Source organism: Saccopteryx bilineata, chromosome 1 (assembly GCF_036850765.1).
Source record: "Saccopteryx bilineata isolate mSacBil1 chromosome 1, mSacBil1_pri_phased_curated, whole genome shotgun sequence".
Classification (NCBI taxonomy): domain Eukaryota; kingdom Metazoa; phylum Chordata; class Mammalia; order Chiroptera; family Emballonuridae; genus Saccopteryx; species Saccopteryx bilineata.
The window spans coordinates 268,340,014-268,362,131 of NC_089490.1; the positions used below are offsets into that span (position 1 = coordinate 268,340,014).

Consider the following 22,118-nt stretch of genomic DNA (forward strand, 5'->3'; position numbering starts at 1 on the left):
CTATCTTTTTATTTATACTTTGGTTGCTCCACTACTGCCCAGCATGAAAGCTGGAACGCCCACTAGTGGGAGGTAGGGACCAGGTTGACTATCACTGCTCTAGACCCAATCCCCCTTCCTGTCATTACCTTATTTCTTTGCTCCTTTATCCAACAGAAATTCTTGGTGAATTGTCTAAATTTGTTTTCTCCAATTTTTCTCCTCACTTACACTTGAAACTTACACCATTCAGGTTTTCACTACTTCCATTCCTCCAACCTGTTCTGTCAAGTTCATGACTTTCATATTCCTAAATCAACAGTCAATTTCTAGTCCTCAGCTAACAGCATTTGAGACAGGTAATCACTTCCTCCACCTTGAAGCACTTTCTTCCCTTGCTGTGATAAAAGTTTGGATTACTTTCAGTAAATAATCATTCTCCTCAGCCTTCCACTGTTGGTTGAATATGCTTCCCTACTCCTACCCCACCATATTGGATTTGGCTATATGACTTACTCTAGCCAACAGAATATTAGCCAACTTGACATGATCAGAGGCCTTAAATATGCTTCAGTGATGTGATTAGAGACCCCAAAACCTTGTGAGCTTTGTTTGGCTCTTGTACCCCGATTATTTACCATGAAGAGATCTTTTCCAGCTGGCTTCTGTCTCTTCAGTATAGGCTCTGGCATGAACTCAAACAGAACAGAATTAAACTCAACCTGCAACCTAAAGCAGAGCCCTCAGCTGAGCACAGCCTAGGTCAGCTGAACTGCTACTACACTGCTGACTTGTGGGCCAAACAAGTACATTGCTATAAGCCACTGGACTTTTGTTATGGATGATTTGTTGTGCAACATTATTGTGGCAATAGCTGCCTAACCCACTTGACTTCCAGGATACATCACTCTCGTGATGTATTAATTCTGTTCTTTCTCAGATAGTTCTGTTCACTTATTGATCCCTCCTCATTTTCCTAACTACTCAATACTGGATTTATTTCTCAAGTGCCTAGTCTTACTCTTGGTGCACTTAGCCATTTTCATTTCCTGTCCTAAATATCATCTGGATTCTGGATGCTAACTACTCCCAAACATTTATCACCAGCTCTCTCTTGAACTCCAGACTAGTGTAGCCAAATGCCGACTTGACATTCCTACTTAAATATCTAAGAGGTATCTCAAATTAAATCAGTCTCCCAAACAATTCTGACTATCCTCTACCAGCTTTCTTAACTCAATCTTCTAAGGGGAGGAAAGTCTGGAAAAGTAAAGTTTAATTTAAAAAAATCATACTCACAAAACAACTTCTGGTTCATTTTAAACTCTCCCACTGGGTCTTTCACAGGTGAGTCAGGCTCCCATTGAGCCCAGACACCTACAGATGCACCCACAGTGGACATCGAGCCAGCCCCTCCTGCACAGGTGAACAACAGCCACTGCTGCTCAGGCTTAAACAGATGTCCATAACCTGAATGACTAAGCAGCTAGGTTGGCTTCCCAGGTGGTTCAGAAGTCCAGTTTCTTCATCAGTAGATAACCTCTGTAATCCACTTCAAATCCATGCAGGATGTTGACATCACCCTGCAGCCTCATGAGCAAGCCCGCACCGGACATGTGAGTTAAGAGACTTGTTGCCACTTCAGTGGAAATTTCATCTTCCTCAATCCTCTATAATTTCCCATACTTTACATACTTGGTCAGCCCTGGAAGGTCTATCATCTCTGGGGGCGTATTAACCATCATCCACACAAGGTACTGGCTATGACCAACCAGAACTTGTAACCCAGATCTACAGGGTAAAACTAAATGTTTACATCCAAGATAAAGTCCATCTTAAAATATTCACTGTCACAATGCAGTCAAAAACCACTCTGTCAAACTTCTTGTCCTCCGGGTCAATGTTTTTCAAATCAAAAATATGCTCAGCCTGACCAGGCAGTGGTGCCAGTGACAGATTGGGATGCAGAGGGCCTAGGTTTGAAACCCTGGGGTGGCTGGCTTGAACGCAGGCTCATCCGGCATGAGCCCTGGCTTATCCTGCTTGAGCACGGGCTTGCCAGCTTGAGCGCGGGGTCACTGGCTTGAGTGTGGGATCATAAACATGACCCCATGGTCACTGGCTTGAGCCCAAAGGTCACTGGCTTGAAGTCCAAGGTCGCTGGCTTGAGCCCAAGGTCGCTGGCTTGAGCAAGGTGTCACTCTGCTGTAGCCCCCGGTCAAGGCACATATGAGAAAGCAATCAATAAACAACTAGAGAGACAAGCTGCAATGAAGAATTGATGCTTCCCATCTCTCTCCCTTCCTGTCTCTCTGTCCCTATCTGTCGCTCTCTCTGTCTCTGTCACAAAAAAAAAAATCCTCAAACAGGATACCAGCCATGGTGAATGGGCCATGGAGTGGCACGGACTGACAGAATGACCATGACTAGGAGTCTGCATACCCCCTTGTATGGAGAAAAGCTCTCGCAGTTTTCCTTTTCTTAGTACAGAGCAGCTCTCTCCTTCCGAGTGCTCAAGGCAAAAATCCTGAGGTCATTCTTGACTTCTTTTTTCCTCTACCACATCCCACATCAGATCCTTGGGAAATCCTGTTGGTATTACCTTCAGAAAATATTTTAAAAACCTGATTACTTTTACAACTACTAACCTAGTCAAGCCACTTTTAGCTTTCATCCAGCTATTGTAAGATCCTCTTAATCATCTCTGCTTCTGCCCTTTCACACCCCTCCACCAATGTATTCTCAAAAACGTTGGCACGGTCCTCCTTTTTAAAATTTCAGTCAGATGACATCACTTCTCAAAATGCTTTCTTTACTTCTTTGACCTCACTTATTACTACTGTCCTCAATCACCAATTCATCCACTCTGGCCTCCTTGCTGTTCAGTGAACATGAACATCCCAAGTACACCCCAGGGCCCTTAGCCTTGTTATTCCACTGACTGCAGTGCTGTTAACCGGATAGCCACACAGGCATACCACTCCGCACATTTAATATTTTGGCTCAATGCCTCCTTCCACTGAGGTCTTCCGTAACCCCTTTAACATTGCAGCCCCCCCCCCTAAAGCCCCTCTCTCCTTTCCTTCTTTATTGTCCTTTGTGCTTATCACAACACGAACACTGCATATTGTTTATTGTCATCCCCAACAGAATGAATGTACACTCCACAAGAACAGGATTGGTTTCTGTGTCTGTTTTATTGTCTGTTGGATCTTCAGGACCTGGAACATGGTAGCATTCAATAAATGTTTGTTAAGTAAATGAACCCATTGACCTTCTGCATATTTAAAATTTCACAAATATATAGAGATTGGAAGATAGTGACAAAGGCAAATATCATTAAGCAATTGTCTCCAATTCCCCCCAAAATTCCCAAATCTACTAAACAACCTGTTTTTATTACGAAAGCAAAGTTTATCTAAAAGGAAAGAAAAACCCTTACATTTCTTTCCTGTTTTTTGCTTTCCTTTCAATGGCTACTGTTGAGGCTCTCAAAGTTTGACATAAAACATTTAAAACCTCTTGTTTGACTCGGTAGTATTAAGCGGTGGAAGGCAAACCCTGAGAGGAAATACATTTTAGCCCACTGAGTGTCCTCCCTACCCACTTTCTCTAGTAATTTTCCCCCCTTTGTCGTGATTTCATGCTTAGACCTCAGCACAAACCCATAGGCCACGTTTGTGAGGTGCTTGAGTCAGGACTTCAACCCCTCCGATTATTTTTCAGGTTTCTGGAAGATAACACAATTTCAGTTCTTGGTTTTGCTTTTAAAATCGTTGACTTCTTTGGACCCCCTTTTGCCTTCCAGCTACTGATGCCATGATTCCAGACTTAACAGCATTTACAAGTCTCTAACCAGAAACAAGGCCAGATAAGTTAAAAGATGACGGAATGCGCATACCCGCCTAACGGGCACCCTCATACCGCCCCCCAGTCCAACAGTAGCAAGTAAGGAGAAAGTTTGCTAGATCTTGTTTCCTGCAGCGGTGGCTGTTATTAACAGGAAAATAGTAAACTCATATGAAATAGAATTTGCTCTTCTTTGCTCTAAAAGCCTCTTCTACTCCCCAATATTTGCGCAATTCTCTTAATAAGCAGAGGATAGAACTGACCCAAATTCGGCCTCTCGCCCTGGTTGGCTCTGGCCTCCATTTCAGGTAAGAATTGTCTTTTCCGGAGCAGGGACGCCCTTCTTTCTCCCTCTCCCCCGCCAGCCTCAGATTTTTCTACTATTTCATTCCTGAATCGTGCCGGACAATTTTCACACGAAGTCTTGAGATGACTTCGGGTGACGGAATTTGTGCTCGGAAAGAAATATTAGTCCATCGGCCAGAACCGACCCTCCAATCCGGCCAGCACTGCCCGCCCGGGCGGCGCTCCGAGCGATGGGGCTGGCGGCGAGGAGCGGGGCGGAGGCGGGACCCGAGGCGCGCTCCGCTCCCCGCCGCCCCGCCCCGGTCCGCCCTCCCGCCCCTCGCGGGTACCTGGCGGGCGGGCGGGGGCGGTGCTGCCGCGGCGTCACGCAGCGGGGTGGGAGAGTGGGCAGGTGACACCCCGGCGGCCTCCCCATTTTCAACTTAATCGGCAGCGGGGCTGCACGGGCGGCTTTGAGGAGCTCCGCGCTCGATCCCACCTTCTGCTTTCGCGCGCGCCGGGCGCTTCGTCTCCGCTCCCCGTGGGGTGAGTGCGGGGCTCTGGGCCCACAGGCTGGGACCAAACTTTTACGAGGCACGGAGGAGAAGAGATGGGGGAAGAGAGAAAGACCCCGAGGGCAGGAGATCGGGCGCGGCCGGATGGAGGAACTTGGGCGCTGCGCGTGGAGAGTGGGATCCGAGTGCCAGAGACTCGGGGAGCCTGGCTGGGCCCTCCCTGGGCTCTCGGGGCGGGGGGCTTGTGAAGTTCCCGCACCTCGGCCTGCGGGCTGCGGGAGAAGGCCCTTCCCCGCGGGGGGCGGGGCCTCCGCGCTCACCTGCGTGCTCCGGGAGCCCCGCGCCGCCCCCAGCGTCCCAGAGGGACTGTGGTCCCTGGCTGTCCCTGGGCTTTGCGCCTCCCCTAAGAGCTCCCACGCGGTGCGGGTCCTGCTGAACAGGGCAGTGGGGGCAAAGGTGCTCGCCGGTGGGACTGGAAAAGAGAAGGATCTGTTCGACCTTGACCGTTGAGGTCACTTTCCCAGGTCCGCGATTTGGCCTCGCTAGCCACCCCCTAGAATCCTTGAGCCCCTTGCTTTCTGCTTCCTTCCCTTCTCGGGCGCTTTGTGTCCTTGAGGCTGGAATGAACTTGGAGCGCTGCTCTTGCAGTGGGGCGCTGCCTCTTTAGCTCCCGGAGCTGCATCCTGTCCCGGCGGCTGCTCGTGGCCGAGGCGGGGAGTGATGAGTACAGAGCCCTGGAACAGGTCGTGCCAGAGAGGGAAATGGGAAAGCCTGTTTCATCTTCCAAGGTAGCGTTCGCGAGGAAATGGGCCTCTCTCCCTAGGTAATCAGTCATCGCTGATTCAAAATTACCGGATGCAGAGACAGCGCTGTCCGGAGCTGCGGGGATGGCCGGGACTGGAGGGCCGGGTCTCCACCCCTTCCAGCTCACTGTGTGGCTAGGGAAACTAGTCCGCCACAGACTGAAGAATGGTTTTGACAAGCCAAGCCTTCTCTTCCTTGCTGAGATATCCACTCGGAAAGCGTTTTCACTTAACCATGCACTCGCAGGTTACTCTTTATTTCACTCTTCACTTTTATTGTTTAACTGCTGTGAAAGTCATCGATACTTTTGTGGCTGCCTCCACCTTCTCACGCTCACTTGCTTACTAATTCCCTTACTTTGTAGTTTCTGCTCCTACTGGCCAGAAATTGTTGTCTCCAAGGTCACTGAGGACTAAAAATATTCTTTTCCTCTAATGGCAGATATTTATCGAGTGTTTTGTGTGCAGGGCACTGTTCTAAGAGCTTGTATTAACTCTTAATCCTCTCAACGACCCTGTTGGGTAAATGATAATATGCTCACTTCACGAATGAAGAAACTAGGACAGTATCTTGGGGAAGGGCAAAGGACTAGCAGGAAGGGATTCCAACTCAGGGGCTATGGTCCAGCACCAGGGCTGTTAACCACTGCATATTACCTCCCCAGAGGCCCTTTCTTGGTCCTTGGTGTCCCGAAGTAGTGCGCTGCGTCAAGAATATTTACGGGACTCTCTTTCTCAGGACCCTCTTTTCCTCCTTGTGTCACTTTGTACTAGTTTGGGTTCTCCTTTTGAAGAATTCATAGAACATTGTTTCCACTATTATCACCTTTACTCATCTGGCTTGGTATTCTGTGCTCTCCATGTGTCCTACTACTCAGTTGGAGTGTACATCTCTCACTCTGTGTGTGTGGTAATATTCTGCTTTGCCTGAGCACTTCTCGTTGACATCATTACTGTCATGGGTCCCCTCTATTTTCCTAGTCACCTGGGTGCCCAATTTAGTGGTCCTATCTCGGACCAACCTTCTCCCAGTCATGGAATCTATTCAATTTTCCCTTTGTTTCCTCCTTCTAGTCATCACCATTATTACCCTTCTCTATCCTCTCTTCACCAATCTCCCTCCTTTCCACCCCCCACACTCATTTATCACTTATCACATGTCATTTTCTGCTGTTTGTTATCTTATTTAATAAATGTTCTATGCCACGAAAAGATTGAAAACAGCTTAGGGCATTAATTACATCTTCAGGCCTTACAACTAGTAGTTCTTTATAAATGTTTGCCAAATGTGATCAATATGATTTAAGGTAGCAGAGATCAGGTGGGTTTGCTGATGATAGAAAACTTTGACATTTTTAAGCCATATTTGCCGATTGTTAAGGAGTTTGCATTGTCAGACATGGGGGAGCTGGCAGGCATTGTAGAAGAGGAGAAAAGCCTCTGCCAACTCCATTGCTGCAGACGGGAACCCAGCTTTCCTGGCTGAACATTACATTCAGAAGTGTAATGAAACAGGACCATGTTGGCAGAGAGCAGGAACCCATTTACCTCAGCAAATAAACACTACAGTTAGAAGTATAATGTAGTAGGGCCATATCAACAGAGCAGTATGAATTCTAATCTTATCAAAACAAGATATGAAACCACAGTAAGTTACCAACCCTCCCCCCCCATTTTTATTGAAAAATATAACAATTCATAAAAGTGCATACAACATAAATGAAGAGGTTACCATATCAGATATACTTGGCTGTAGAATGACTCTTATTCTGATAGTGGATATGATAGTTGGATGAGATTGTAGACAGGCAAATAGAAACCTTTCCCCCAATAAAACCTCTGTATAAGGCAGTATGGGCCTGAATTAATCCTGAGAGGCATTGTCAAGGGAAAACTGGCTTTGCCTGAGGAGGTTTGAGGAAAGGAGAAAAAAAAACTGAAAGGAGGTGCCGAAGTGGTGAGATTAGGGAGTCAAGAAGAGTTCTGACCCACCGAACATATTTCTACCACAATGAATATTTTTGCCATTTTACCTTTGTCTCTATTTTTTTTCTATGCATGTTTTCCTAAGCCACTCCATATAGAATTATAGTATTCTATTTTTTTCTATAAAGAAATAGTAAGCATTTTTTAATCTTATATAATTTTCAGAAGTCCTGTTGTCTGCATTATATTCCAGTAATTACAATGTGATGTACTCAACCAGTCCTTTATTTTTGGACAGGTATGTTAGCAGCAAATTATAAACAACCTACGTTATAGTAATACTTCTCTTTGCATATATATCACTGAAGAAATTGGGGTTTGTTTCCTTGTGATAGTGTTCCAGAAGTGGAATTACTTTGTTAACAGGTATGGTCAACTTTATGGTTCTTAATACACATTGTCAAATTTCTAAAAGAAAATTTAAAAATGGAACAGATGTGTTGTGCCAACCTTTTTCTCTCTGAAGTAGCAATAACTCAATTCAATATGAACAGTATTACTAAACTACTTTTGCATGTTTGGTACTATGTCAGTATCTTAGGACTGCTGTGACCAAGTACCATACATTGGGGTGGCTTAACACAACAGAAATGTATTGTCTCAAAGCTCTGGAAGATAGAAGTCTGAAATCAGGGTGTCAACAGTATTGATTACTTCTGAGGGCTTTGAAGGAGAGTCTATTTCATTTCTCTCTCCTAGCTTCTTGGTGACAGTGGCAGTCATAGGCTTGTTGATGTTATATTCCAATACCTAACTCAGTCTTCACAGCATTCTCTTAGTGGTCTGTCTACATGACTGTTATCTTTCAAGGTCATCAGTCATATTGGATTAAGGTATGACCTCATCTTAACTAATTGCATCTGTAAAGATATATTTACAAATTATATCATATTCTGGGGTACTTGAGGATTTGATGTCAACACATCTTTCTGGAGGTCACAGTTCAACCTATAACACGGATTATTGCAACACTGGGTATACATAAAAGAAAGCCCTCTGTTCTTTTATTTTTTTTAATTGAAGTTGAATTTAGTGGAGGTGACATTGGTTAATAAAATTATATAGGTTTCAGGTGTACAATTTTTTTTCTTTTTTCTTTTTTTAGAGAGAAACAGATAGGAAGAGAGAGAGATGAGAAGGATCAACTTGTATTTGTGGCACTTTTAGTTGTTCATCAATTGCTTTCTCATATGTGCCTTGACTGGGGGCCTCCCGTAGAGTGAGTGATCCTTTTTTCAAGCCAGTGACCTTGGGCTTCAAGCCAGCGACCATAAGGTCATGTCTATGATCACACACACAAGCAGGTGACCCCACATGCAAACTGGTGAGCCCGTGCTCAAGCCGGATTAGCCTGCACTCAAGCTACAACCTCGGGGTTTCAAAACTGGGTTCTCAGCATTCCAGGCTGATGCTCTACAAACTGCACCACCACCTGATCAGGCCAGGTGTACAATTCTGTAACACATCATCTGTATATTGTATTGTATACCCCAAGTCAAGTCTCCTTCCATCATCATTTATTCTCCTTTTTCCCTCTGATAATCATATTGATGTCTATGAAGATTATTGTATTTAATCCCTTCACCTTTTTTACCCAGATTCCCAAATCCCTCCCCTCTGACTACTGTCAGTCTGTTGTCTGTATCTATGAGGCTGTTTCTATTTTGTTAGTTTATTTTGTTCTTAGATTCCATATATAAGTGAAATCATGGTACTGGTCTTTCTCTGACTGGTTAATTTCACTTAGCATAATATTTCCCAGATCCATCCATACTGTTACAAATTGTAAGATTTTCATTTCTTTCCATGGCTGAGTAGTATTCCATTGTGTAAATGTATCATAGCATTTTTATCCACTCATCTACTGGTCAGTACTTAGGCTGCTTCCAAATCTTAATATTGTAAATAACACTGCAAAGAACATGGGGTGCATATATTCTTTCAAATTAGCATATTGGGTAGTTTATATTTCTAGAAGTGGAATCACTGGGTCATAAGGCAGGTCCACTTTTCATTTTTTGAGGTAATTCTTTACTGCTTTCCACAGTGGGTAAACAAATCTGCATTCCAACCAACAGTGCACTAGGGTTTCCTTTTCTTTACATCCTCGCCAACACTTGTGGTTTGTTAATTTATTCATGATATCTATTCTGACATGTTTGAGGTGATAATCTTATTATGGTTTTAGTTTGCATTTCTTTGATGGATGATTAGTAAGAGTGAGCATCTTTTCATATGCCTATTGACCATCAGTATATCCTCTTTGGAAAAGTGTCTGTTAAGGTCTTTTGCCCATTTCTTAAATGGGTTGTTTTCTTGGTGTAGAGTTTTATAAGTTAATTATAAATTTTGAGTATTAACCCTTTATCAAATGTATCATTGGTGAGTGTGTTCTCCAGTTCAGTGGATTGTCTTTTCCTTTGTTGATGATTTCCTTTGCTGGGAAAAACTTTTTAGTTTGATGTCGTCCCATTTATTTATTTTGTCTGTCTCCCTTGCTTGAGGTGATATATCAGAAAAATATGGCTACGAGAGATGTCTGAGATTTTACTGCTTATGTTTTTTTCTAGAATTTTTATGATTTTGAGTCTAACACTTAAGTCTTTAATCCATTTTGAGTTTATTCTTGTGTGTGATGTAATAAGGTAGTTTAGTCTTTTTTTCTTTTTTGCACATATCTGTCCAATTTTCCCAACACCATTTATTGAGTGGATTACCTTTACCACACTGTATGTTTTTGCTTTCTTTATCAAATATTTTTTTCCTTTGTCAAATATTAATTGACCATATCAGTGTGGGTTTATTTCTGGGCTCTCTATTCTGTTCCATTGATCTATATGTCTGTTTTTATGCTAGTATTATGCTGTTTTGATTACAATGACCTTTTTGTGCAGTTTAACATCAGGTATCGTGTTTTCTCCAACTTTGTTCTTCTTTCTCAAGATCGCTGTGGCTATTCGGGGTCTTTGATGGTTCATATAAATTTTTGGAATATTTGTTCTAGCTCTGTGAAACATACCATTGGTATCATGCTAAGAATTGCATTGACTCTATAGATTGCTTTGAGTAGTATGGACAGTTTAATGATATTAACTCTTCCTATCCATGAACACCAGATATGCTCCCACTTATTAGTTTCTCCTTCAGTTTCTTTCTTCAGTGTCTATAATTTTCTGAGTATAGTTCTTTTACATTCTTGGTTAAATTTATTCCTAGGTATTTTATTCTTTTTGAAGCAATTGTGAATGGGAATGTTTTCTTAGTTTCCCTTCATGATAGTTTATTATTGATGTATACTATAAGAGTGCAACTGATTTCTGGATATTTATTTTGTATCCTACTACTTAGCTGAATTCAATTATCAATCCTCATAGGTTTTGGTGGAATCTCTAGGATGCTTTATGTACAATGTCATGTCATCTGAAATAACAACAGTTTTACTTCTTGCTTTCCACCCTTTTTGATGCTTTTTATGTCTTTTTGTCTGATTGCTGTGGCAAGGACTTACAATACTATGTATCTTGAATAAGAATGGTGTAACAGACATGCAGACATCACTGTCTTGTTCCTGATCACAAGGGAAACAAGTCTTTGCCCACTGAGTATGATGTTGGCTGTACGTTTATCATATATGGACTTTATTATGTTGGGGTATGCGCCCTCTATTTCCACTTTGCTGGGTTTTTTTAAAATCATAAATGTGTACTGGATTTTATCAAAAGCTTTTCTGCCTTATAATCCAGTGATTCCACTTTTAGGAATATACCCAAAGATACCCAAAATACTAATTCAAAAGAATATATGTGCCTTAAGTTCATTGCAGCATTATTTACAATAGCCAAGATTTGGAAGCAGCCCAAGTGCTGATCAGTTGATGTATGGATAAAAAAGCTTTGGAGCATTTACACACTAGAATACACATGGCCCTAAAAAAAATAAAAATTAAAAAGAGAAACAAAGAAAAGGAAAAGAGAAAGGAAAACCTTACCATTTGCAGCAACATGGATGGACCTGGAGAGCATTATGTTAAGTGAAACAAGCCAGTCAGAGAGAGAAAAGTACCATATGATTTCACTCATATGTAGAATCTAAGAACAAAATGAACTAAGGAGCAAAATTGAGACAGACTCATAATAGATAGAGAGCAAGCTGACAATGTCAATTGGGTGATGGAGGGATGGGGGAATTGAGCAAAAAAAGAAAATATCTCATGGACATGGACAACAGTGTGGGGGTTGGGGCAATGGAGAATGTGGGGAGGTGGATTAGGGATATGGAGGATAAATGGTGATAGACAGAGACATGACTTATGGTGGTGAACACACAATACAGTGTATAGATGTGTTGTAGTTTTGTGTATCAGACACCTGTATAATTTTGTTATCCAATGTCACCCAATAAATGTAATAAAAATGAAAAAATAATACAATCTTAACAGGCCCTCTCTCTTCTTATAGATTGCTTTTGGCTCCCAATTAACTTTGAGATAAAATCCAAAATCTTTTGTGGGTCAAACCAGGCTCTCAGGACCCCAGCCCATGCATACCCAGGCAACCTCATCTCACACCTTCCTCTGCTGTGATTTTTTAATACTTGTAATTCTCCGATCACACTTGCATTCTCTTGGCCTGAATTTGATTATTGCCCTCACTCCTTTTGCTGCTGCCCTAACTCCCAGTCTTCCTTCTTTCACTTCAGGAGGACAACTTTGTCTGCCTTACTCTGCTTGGCTTCCCTGTCTGTGTTAATCATTGTTTATCACACTGTACTGCTACTGTTAACCTCCCTTGAATGCTCACAGGCTTGGACTGGCTTTAGCATCTTGTCTGACAAAAAGCTGACACTCAGTGATTTTTGAATATGAACTTCTGAAACTCCCTAACTTGGGGTAGGTCTGGCCCTATTACCTTATGTTAAAGGAGACAATGAAGCTAGGCTGCTGGTGTACATGACCTGTGTGGTTGCTTCTCCAGATGGTTGAAGTCTTGTCTTTAACATGGCAGACTTATAAGTTATATGGTAACTTATTTCATCTGGATACTAGTCTGTTTAGAAATATTTATGATGGTGTGCCTACTTCTACCATTTAAAAAAATAATTTTACTTGACAATGTAATCATATGTGCTTTCAACATATCTAAATCAATTAGAAATAATTGGACATGTCAATTTTTTGAGAAGATCAATCTAGTAAAGTACCAAATTTGTATTAGTTTTCAACATTTTTATAACTTGTCCAATTTGGATGAGTCACAGAGACACATCTAGGATATCTTTCTCTAAAAATATGTTTATATCATGCTTCCTTCCATGATATATGATGTGTATTATTGAAATTCAAGGTCATCTGTCAATTTAGCATGCTACCATATTTACAAATATTCAAAAATAATCTGCTTGTAAAGCTGATGTTTTACACATGTAAGCATACCAAGGAGAATAGACAATTAAACAAATTAGAAAAAGTCTTGTTTTAACTTCAACTAGCAATTATTTAAGAACAGAGGGCTTGGCCCTGGCCAGTTGGCTCAGTGGTAGGGCGTCGGCCTGGCGTGCAGGAGTCCTGGTTTGATTCCTGGCCAGGGCACACAGGAGAAGCGCCCATCTGCTTCTCCACCCCTCCCCCTCTCCTTCCTCTCTGTCTCTCTCTTCCCCTCCAACAGCCAAGGCTCCATTGGAGCAAAGTTGGCCCAGGCGCTGAGGATGGCTCTGTGGCCTCTGCCTCAGGCACTAGGGTGGCTCTGGTTGCAACAGAGCGACGCCCCAGATAGGCAGAGCATCGCCCCCTGGTGGGCATGTCGGGTGGATCCCGGTCAGGCGCATGCGGGAATCTGCCTGACTGCCTTCCCATTTCCAATTTCAGAAAAATACCAATAAATAAATAAATAAATAAATAAATAAAATAAAATTAAATTAAAAAATAATAAGAACAGAGGGCTTTATATATTCAGTGGGTGAAAAGGAAGAGATGATAGTAATACAGACATAATAAGGGATTTTAACACCCCACTGACATCAATGGATAGATCTTCAGACATAAAATCAATAAGGAGGCCCTGACCGGTTGGCTCAGTGGTAGAGCATTGGCCTGGTGTGCAGAAGTCCTGGGTTCGATTCCCGGCCAGGGCACACAAGAGAAGCGCCCATCTGCTTCTCCACCCCTCCCCCTCTCCTTCCTCTCTGTCTCTCTCTTCCCCTCCCACAGCCAAGGCTCCATTGGAGCAAAGATGGCCCGGGCACTGGGGATGGCTCCATGGCCTCTGCCTCAGGCGCTAGAGTGGCTCTGGTGGCAACAGAGCGACGCCCTGGAGGGGCAGAGCATCGCCCCCTCGTGGGCAGAGTGTCGCCCCCTGGTGGGCGTGCCGGGTGGATCCCGGTCGGGTGCATTCAGGAGTCTGTCTGACTGCCTCCCCGTTTCCAGCTTCAGAAAAATACACACACACAAAAAAATTAATAAGGAAATAGCTGCCTTAAATGACACAGTAGATCAGATAGATTTAATTGATATCTTCAGAACATTTCACAACAAAGCCCCAGAATATACATTCTTTTCAAGTGTACATGGAACATGTCCTAGGAGAGAAACATGTTAGGACACAAAACAAGTCTAAATAAATTTAAGAAGACAATCATATCAAGCATATTTCGTGGCCACAATGGTGAAATCAATCACAAGAAAAAACTGAAAAACACACAGACATAGAGCCTGAATAACATGTTACTAAACAGTAAATAACTTAACAATGAGATCAAGGAAGAAAGCAAAAGATACTTTGAAACAAAGTGAAAATGAGAACACAACAAACCAAAATCTAAGGGACAGTGAAAATTCAGTCCTAAGAGAGAAATTCCTACCATTACAGACCTATCTCAAGAAATAAGAAAAATATGAAATAAGCAATGTAATTACACTAAAAGGAACTTGAAGAAGAACAACAAAACCCAAAAAGAATCCAAGAAAGGAAATAATAAAGATGAAAGCAGGAATAAAGTAGAATCTAAAAAAACAAAAGATCAATAAAACCAAGAGCTGGTTCTTTGAAAAGATTAACAGGATTGACAAACTTTTAATGAGACTCAAGAAAAAAAGAGAAAGGACACAAATAAATAAATCATAAATGAAAGAGAAGACTGAAACCAAAGAAATACAAAGGATATTAAGTAAATGTTATGAACAACTATATACCAACAAATTGGGCAAGCTGGACAAAATGAATAAACTGCTAGAAATGTAGTCTTTCAAAACTGAATCAGGAAGAATCAGATAATATGAATAGACAGATTACAATTAGTGATATTGAAGCAGAAATCTAAAACTCCCAACAAATAAAAGTCTTGGGCCAGATTACTTCACAGGTGAATTTTACAAAACATTCAAAAAACTAACACCTATCCTTCTCAAACTATTTCAAAATATTCAAGATGAGGGAAGACTCCTAAGTTCCTCTTATGAGATCAGCACTATCCTAATTACAAAACTAGGTAAAGACACTACAAAGAAAGAAAATTATAGGCTAATATCCCTGATGAACAGAGATACTAAAATCTTCAACAAAATATTAGCAAACCAGACCTAGGAATACATTAAAAATATCACGCAACCTGATCAAGTGGTATTTATTCCAAGGATGCAAGGTTATTACAATATCCACAAATGAAATAATGTGATACACCATCTAAAGAAAATGAAGAATAAAAACCACACAATCATATTAATAGTTACAAAAAGAAACATTTGATAAAATTCAGCACCCACTTATGATAAAAAACAGCAAAGTGGTAACAGAGGGAACATACCTCAATGTAATAAAGGCCATATATGGCAAATGTACAGCTGACATATTACTCAATGGGCAAAGACTACAAGTATTTCCTTTCTGATCAGGAACAAGACATGGATGTCTGCTACTCCATTCTTGTTCAGCATAGTACTCTAAGAACTAGCCGTGGCAATCAGACAAGAAAAAATAAAAGGCGTCCAAAAGGGTGGAAAGCAAGAAGTAAAACTCTGTTATTTCAGCTGACATGATACTGTATATAGAGCATCTTATAGATTCCACCAAAAAAATACAAGGATTGATCATTGAATTCAGCAAAGTAGCAGAATACAAAATAAATATCCAGAAAGCAGTTGCATTTTATACACCAATAATAAACTATCATAAAGGGAAACTAAGAAAACAATCCCAACTCTCAGTTGTTTTATTTTTTTTATTTTTCATTTTTCTGAAGCTGGAAACAGGGAGAGACAGTCAGACAGACTCCCGCATGCGCCCGACCGGGATCCACCCGGCACGCCCACCAGGGGCGATGCTCTGCCCACCAGGGGGCGATGCTCTGCCCCTCCAGGGCGTCGCCATGTTGCGACCAGAGCCACTCTAGCCCCTGAGGCAGAGGCCACAGAGCCTCCCCAGCGCCCGGGCCATCTTTGCTCCAATGGAGCCTTAGCCGCGGGAGGGGAAGAGAGAGACAGAGAGGAAAGCGCGGTGGAGGGGTGGAGAAGCAAATGGGCGCTTCTCCTGTGTGCCCTGGCCGGGAATCGAACCCGGGTCCTCTGCACGCTAGGCCAACGCTCTACCGCTGAGCCAACCGGCCAGGGCCTCTCAGTTGTTTTAAAAAGCATAAAATCCCTAAGAATAAATTTAACCAAGAATGTAAAAGACCTGTACTCAGAAAATTAGAAGACATTGAAGAAGAAACAAATAAGTGGAAGCTTATACCATGTTCTTGGATAGGAAGAAGTAACATCAATCAAATGTTCATACTACTCAAAGCAATCTATAGATTCAATGCAATTCCTATCATGACACCAATGGAGTATTTCACAGAACTAGAACAAATACTCCAAAAATTTATATGAACCATTAAAGACCCTGAATGGCCATAGGGATCTTAAGAAAGAAGAACAAGTTGGAGGAATCAGGCTACCTGATATTAAGCTATACTGTGAGGCCATAGTAATCAAAACAATATATCACTGACATAAAACAGACATATAGATCAATGGAATAGAATAGAGTACCCAGAAATAACCCACACTGATAGGTCAATTAATATTTGACAAAGAAAGCAAAAACATTCAGTGGGGTAAAGATAGTCTACTCAATAAATGGTGTTGGGAAAATTGGACTGATGCATACAAAAAAAAAATGAAACTAGACCACCTTCTTATATCACACACAAGAATAAACTCAAAATGGATTAAAGACTTAAGTGTTAGACTTGAAAACATAAAATTCCTAGAAGAAAACAGTAAAATCTCAGATGTTTCTTGTAGCCATATTTTCTTTTCTGAAATATCTCCTCAGGCAAGGGAAATAAAAGAAAAAAATAGACGGGACTACATAAAACCAGAAGAGTTTTTGCACAGCAGTGGAAACCATCAACAAAATGAAAAGACAATCCGCTGAATGGGAGAATATATTCACCAATGATACAATTGATAAGGGGTTAATATCCAAAATTTATAAAGAACTTATGAAACTTAACACAGAGTAAAAAAAAATCCACTTAAGAAGTGGGCAAAGGACCTGAATAGGCACTTCTCCAAAGAGGACATACAGATGTCCAATAGGCATATGAAAAAAATGCTCAATGTCACTCATCATCAGAGAAATGCAAATTAAAACCACAGTGACATATCACCTCACATGTGTCAGAATGGCTATCATCAATAAAGCAACAAACAACAAATGTTGCAAGGATATGAAGAAAAGGGAACTCTTGTGCACTGTTGGTGGAAATGCAGATTGGTGCAGCCACTGTTTAAAGCAGTGTGGAGTTATCTCAAAAAGCTTAAAAAATATTTACATTTTAAAAAATTTGTATTTGCAGCTTCATCTCTCTGAAACCTCTCCTCCTATTTGAGGCTCTGTCTCATTTCTCTATCTGATCTGGAAATGCCAACTGCCTTCAGTGTTTACATTTCATAACTTTATTATGCCTAGTTTGCATAACAATTTTGGAATAGAAAATAAACTGCAGCCCTGGCTGGTTAGCTCAGTGAGTTAAGAGTATTGTCCTGAAGTGAAAAGGTTGTGAGTTTGATCCCTGAGCAGGGCACATATGGGAGGCAACCAATGAATGCACAACAACAAATGAATGCTCCCCTTCCCCCTTTGCTCTCTATCTCTCTGAAAATCAATCAATCAATAAAAAAAAAAATAAGCCTTGGCTGGATAGCTCAGTTGGTCCGAGAGCCACACTGAGGCGTGGAGGTTGCCGGTTCGATCCCCAGTCAAGGCACATACAGGAACAGCTTGATGTTCCTGTCTCTCTTTCTCTCTTCCTGTCTCACTCTCTCTTAGAAAAATATGAGAATAAAAAAATAATAAGAAAATAAACTGCATGGGCATCCTCTGTGTCACATGTTTATAGAATGCTCATGCCTGCATTTAAGATTTAAGCCTTTCATTGACAGTTATGAAGTAAAAAGTTTTGGTTCCTTTTAAATATCAGTAATAATTACAGGAAGGCACTCCAAATGCATTTTCTCACGAATCCTCTAAAGCCAGCAAGGTGGGCAGCATAGTCCGCATGAGTGCAGAAAAGTGACGAAAGGTGCTCAGATGAAAAAAGCAGAAAAAGTGAGCTCCATTTCTTTTTTTAATTTTTCTGAAGTGAGAAATGGGGAGGCAGAGAGCTCCTTTTTTAATTTTTTAATTTTTTTTACTTTTCTGTACTCATGTGTACTCTGAAGATTATGGTTAGAAGATGCAGCCAGGATTGAAAGCCAGGTATAATTGCAATGTTTTTTTGTTTGTTTGTTTTTACAGGGACAGAGAGAGTCAGAGAGAGGGACAGACAGACAGGAACGGAGAGAGATGAAAAGCATCAATCATCAGTTTTTCGTTGCGACACCTTAGTTGTTCATTAATTGCTTTCTCATATGTGCCTTGACCACAGGCCTTTAGCAGACCAAGTAACCCCTTGCTCGAGCCAATGACCTTGAGTCCAAGCTGGTGAGCTTTTTGCTCAAGCCAGATGAGCCCACGCTTAAGCTGGCAAACTTGGGGGTCTCCAACCTGGGTTCTTTCGCATCCCAGTCCGATGCTCTATCCACTGTGCCACCGCCTGGTCAGGCTATAATTGCAATGTTTAGGCTCTTCTTACTCTGCATACTAACTATGGGTTGATGCTTTAGATAGTATAGAGAAACTAGGGCTCTAATATCATGTGATAGTTTTGCGTGGGCATCAGGGCAACCACAATTAGAAACCTGACTTAGACTTTTTAGGGTCAGTTGTAGAAACGTGAGAACAAGACAAAAAGGGTTTGCTAGTAGTCCTTCATCTAAATACAACCCCTTTTTTTTTTCTGTCCTATATTTCTGGATTTTGTCTTAATAGCACGTTTGTGATTTGTTTGCTTATTATAATTAAATGGCATAACAAGGACAGAACAAAAGTAAAAGGTGCTTGTGTTTTTTTGTTTGTTTGTTTTTGTTTTTTTTTGTATTTTTCTGAAGCTGGAAACCGGGAGGCAGTCAGACAGACTCCCACATGCGCCCGACCGGGATCCACCTGGCACGCCCACCAGGGGGTGATGCTCTGCCCATCCGGGACGTTGCTCTGTCGCAACCAGAGCCACTCTAGCGCCTGGGGCAGAGGCCAAGGAGCCATCCCCAGCGCCCGGGACATCTTTTGCTCCAATGGAGCCTTGGCTGCAGGAGGGGAAGAGAGAGACAGAGAGGAAGGAGAGGGGGAAGGGTGGAGAAGCAGATGGGCGCCTCTCCTGTGTGCCCTGGCCGGGAATCGAACCCGGGACTTCCGCATGCCAGGCCGACGCTCTACCACTGAGCCAACCAGCCAGGGCCAAAGGTGCTTGTGTTTGAGGATGATTTATCCTAAGTCTGTCCCAGGATTTCTCTGCTCACACCCCTTTGTACCCGTCTTTCCTGCCTTCTCTAGACAGGCAGTGCTGTGTTGGATCCTGTGTGCCGAAAATACTTGTCTTAGAAGCAAACCAATAAACAAACTAATGCTGACCTTTCATTTTAATGCCTCTGCTATTTTATCATTCACTTAGCTAGAAGGCACAGGCTTATTCCTTCAACCTCTTTGAAATTCTAACACGTGTGACTTTAACTTGAAGAAAAAAAAGAAGGTAGAAATAACTTCTTTTATAAAGAAGGTAATAATAATTCTTAGGAACCCGGAGTCTAATTACTGATTATTCAGTAGCTTAAGGTGAGTTCCTGGGTAAACATACAATGGAATTGAAAAAAAAAATTGTGAGAATCACTATTCATTGTTCAAAGGGAGAAAAAAATGGGTAGTAGGTATAATAATTAATATCAATAAAATATATCTTATGTTGACTGTATGCACTTGCCATTTCTCTAGATGAAAGACAGTTGGAGGTTGACAATTGCATATGGTTTATTCTAATACAAAGACAATCATCCGAACATTCTAACCAGTTGACCAGTGAGCCTCTGCGCTTTGTTTCTTCATAAAGCGGACTTCGTGCTGCCGAGGCTGCTAGGAGCCTGTTTCCTGTGCCAACTGCTGGGTCACTGGCTCAACATAGCCTTGTATTTATTGCAAACCTGTTGATGCCAGTTACACCTGTTATTGTGATTAGATAATTTAAATAAGTATGTAAATCCATAAAATATAAGTGCAAGCGGAAAGGGTATTATTGCTTCTGTGAAAGGAATGTTGAATTGTTGAATTCTTTGGGAAGATTCCATAAAAGTTAGTGAATAAAATAGTAAGCAGGAAAACTAAAAAGATTGGAGAGACAATTATAAAAACTTTGAGGATAATATCCCAATCTTGCTTTGTTTTTAAGTTTTTAATTCACTTAGAAAATTAAAACTGGAAATTGTAGAAAATAAATTCTGAATATGGTTTACATAAAAAAAATATTAGGGGGGTATTTTTCCTCAAGAAAACTTGAAACTGCTTTGGAAAGTTGTAGACTTTTTGCATATTTATACGTCTTAAGGTTAAAGTCAAGGTTTGTGGTCTATACCAAATTTTTTTATTCTTTACCGGAAGCAATATTTTTAATCAACCAGATCCAGTCAACATTACTGCTGTTATTAGTCTGACTATGACAGTTTGTGCCATAGCATAGGAAGTAATCAGAACCTTTGCCTCTGTAGTTTTCTTAAAGGCATATGATAATAAAGGCAACATAAAATTTTGCCATTGGGAATTTAAAAAGCAGAATACATGGATTTTTTTTTCTTTGCTAAGCATACCATGCTAATGAACTCATACTTCTTTGAAATTAGGCTTTTAGCATACATGTAACATTCAAGTTTATTTTAATAATGTGAATCAATATGTAGAACCTAGAGCTGGTTCCTGCCTTTCTTAAATGACTTCCATAAAAATGGAAAGCAAAGATACATAGTATAGCATTAGCTAGAGTCTATTAAAATTGATAAATTTTTTAGTGCTGTTAAGCTGATGGGTTAAATTGGGCAAGATAAAACATTTTTTTAAATTCATTTTAGAGAGGAGAGAGAGAGATAGAGAGAGAGAAAAGGGAGGAGGAGCAGGAAGCATCAACTCCCATATGTGCCTTGACCAGGCAGCCCAGGGTTTCGAACTGGTGACCTCAGCATTTTCAGGATCGACACTTGATCCACTGCACCATCACAGGTCAGGTGATAAAACTTATTTTAAATTCAGACTTATCTTTCCTTTCCCTTCCTCCCTCCCTCCCTCCCTCCCTCCCTCCCTCCCTCCATCCTTTTTTTTTTTCTTAAGTGGCAGGTGGGGAGGCAGAGAGACAGACTCCTGCATGAGCCCCAACTGGGATCCACCTGGCAAGTCCCCTATCAGACGATGCTCTGCCCATTTGGGGCTGTTGCTGGGCAACCAAGCTATTTTAGCACCTGAGGTGAGGCCATGGAGCCATTTTCAGCATCTGGGGCCAACTTGCTCAAACCAATTGAACCATGGCTGCAGGAGAGGAAAAGAGAGAGGGAAGAGGGTTGAGTGAAGAAGCAGATGGTCACTTCACCTGTGTGCCCTGAGGGGATTGAAGCTGGGACATCCACATGATGGGCCAGTGCTCTATCCACTGAGCAAACTGGCCAGGGCCAGTAGTTATTTTCTAAAGCTTTACAAGTTAGTGAAAAAGACTGAACTGGTAAATGAGAAAAATAAAAGTATTTATATAATAATAGCATTATTGGACACTTGCTATGTGATAGGCAGTTTACTAATTTCTACATATGCCTCATCTCATTTATTCTTTACAAATATTGTTCCATTTTTATAAACAAAGAAAGTGATACATATAGAAGTTAAGAAGCTTGCCCAAAGTAATGTGGTTAGTATGAAATAGAACTGGAAATCAGACCCAGTTAGGTCTGAACTTCAGTGCTGATATGCCCATGCTTTTACCACTTTATAATGTAGCACTTTTAAAAAAAATATTTTTATTTATTTATTCATTTTAGAAAAGAGAGACAAAGAGAGAGAGAGAAGGGAGGAGGAGCAGGAAGCAACAACTCCCATATGTGCCTTGACCAGGCAAGCCCAGGGTTTTGAACCAGCGACCTCAGCATTCCAGGTTGACGCTTGATCCACTGCACCACCACAAGTCAGGCTAATGTAGCACTTTTAATCTGAATTTCTGATGTAGGTGGGTTTTTATTTATATCGTAAGCAGTTTGAGAGGTGTTCCTAGAGAATACTAACAGAGAAAGGGAAGGGAGGCAGCTAGTGCAGGGTATGTT

At 41.5% G+C, this 22,118-nt stretch overlaps 1 protein-coding gene, 1 non-coding gene and 1 pseudogene across 4 annotated transcripts in view; 1 reads left to right on the top strand and 2 right to left on the bottom strand.

Annotated features, from left to right (window-relative positions):
* Positions 1–1,487: 1,487 nt before the first annotated feature.
* Positions 1,488–2,360, bottom strand: LOC136320402 (DNA-directed RNA polymerases I, II, and III subunit RPABC3-like; annotated as a pseudogene).
* Positions 2,361–4,471: 2,111 nt separating this feature from the next.
* ELOVL7 (ELOVL fatty acid elongase 7) overlaps positions 4,472–22,118 on the top strand; it is a 94,520-nt gene continuing 76,873 nt past the window's right edge. Inside the window, exon 1 of one of the 3 annotated variants that reach the window (XM_066242739.1) lies at positions 4,472–4,659. The gene's annotated coding sequence lies outside the window, so the exon portion shown is untranslated. Of the gene's footprint in view, positions 4,660–5,068; positions 5,153–5,288; positions 5,417–22,118 lie in introns of those variants that run through there. The other 2 variants (XM_066242764.1, XM_066242746.1) reach the window with 2 other exon arrangements.
* TRNAA-GGC (transfer RNA alanine (anticodon GGC)) lies at positions 19,156–19,231 on the bottom strand. The gene has a single exon. It is a non-coding gene; the product is annotated as a tRNA-Ala (tRNA).